We start from the raw sequence: 1,017 nt of genomic DNA, 5'->3' as shown, positions 1-1,017 counted from the left end.
AAACTGACTAAAATTTGAAGAGGACTTGTTTTTGATTTACCAATCAGAGGTTACTTTCTCACATTTGTTACAGAAAGAGGAATTGTATGTAGAAAACATTACAGTATTATTTCCCAACTTTTTTTAATGTTAATAATTGATAATTTATGTGGGACTGTTTTTACCTTAGTGTTCTCTTAAGTACTTGACTCCTTGGTCAGCTAAAAATAACTTATATCGGCTTTTGGGAGAGCCAAGTCAAGAACTGAGTGGGAAGAAATTTTTATTTACTTGTTGACACTTCATGCTTGTCACCATCAAAAAGTTAAGCACACATGAAAGGATGAACAGCACGGAGGAGCTTTTTTTCTCATTATCTCTACTGCGCTTTTATGCTTATGTTTTAAGCATTATTTTTAAGGGCTTTCATTAGACTTGGAATGTGAGGTGCTCTTGTTCTGCAAGTGGGGCACAATGCCAGATTATTAGAAGGATACTAACTGAGTATCAAATACTTGAACACATATTCCACAAAATGCAAATATATACACCTGTCACGATCCATTATTTTGATGGGTAGAGCAATCTCACTGCTTTTATCTGCTTTTCTATTCTGTTTCTATTTTTTCTTTTGCTGTTTCACCTATTTCTGCCTTCTATTTTCTGTCTTCTTTTTCTCTGTAGGCCTGATGTCCCACATCACTTTGTGCTCAGCATGTCAGGAATGGGAATGACTTCTGTCCAGCATTCACACTTTTCCCTATTTTTAGCTGGATAATATCGCTCCTGTTTAATTTAGAGCACCTGACATTAACAGCATACTGGAAGAACTGCTCCCCTTGTAATGTCTTAAACTCAACTTTCTTCCGTTGTTCCCAAGAAGTGTTCATAATTACTTCAGTCCCTTCTGATATGAGAACTATATATATCTGCAAGAAAAGTGAAACCTTCTGCATTATATGGGAACTTTAGAACTGGAATAATTTGAAATGCAGGTGCTTTGTTAAGAAACATTGAAGGCACAATGTGCTTCCTGGG

The sequence above is a fragment of the Anas platyrhynchos genome, chromosome 3 (genome assembly GCF_047663525.1).
Source record: "Anas platyrhynchos isolate ZD024472 breed Pekin duck chromosome 3, IASCAAS_PekinDuck_T2T, whole genome shotgun sequence".
Taxonomy (NCBI): domain Eukaryota; kingdom Metazoa; phylum Chordata; class Aves; order Anseriformes; family Anatidae; genus Anas; species Anas platyrhynchos.
Note: the sequence above shows the minus strand (reverse complement) of the source record.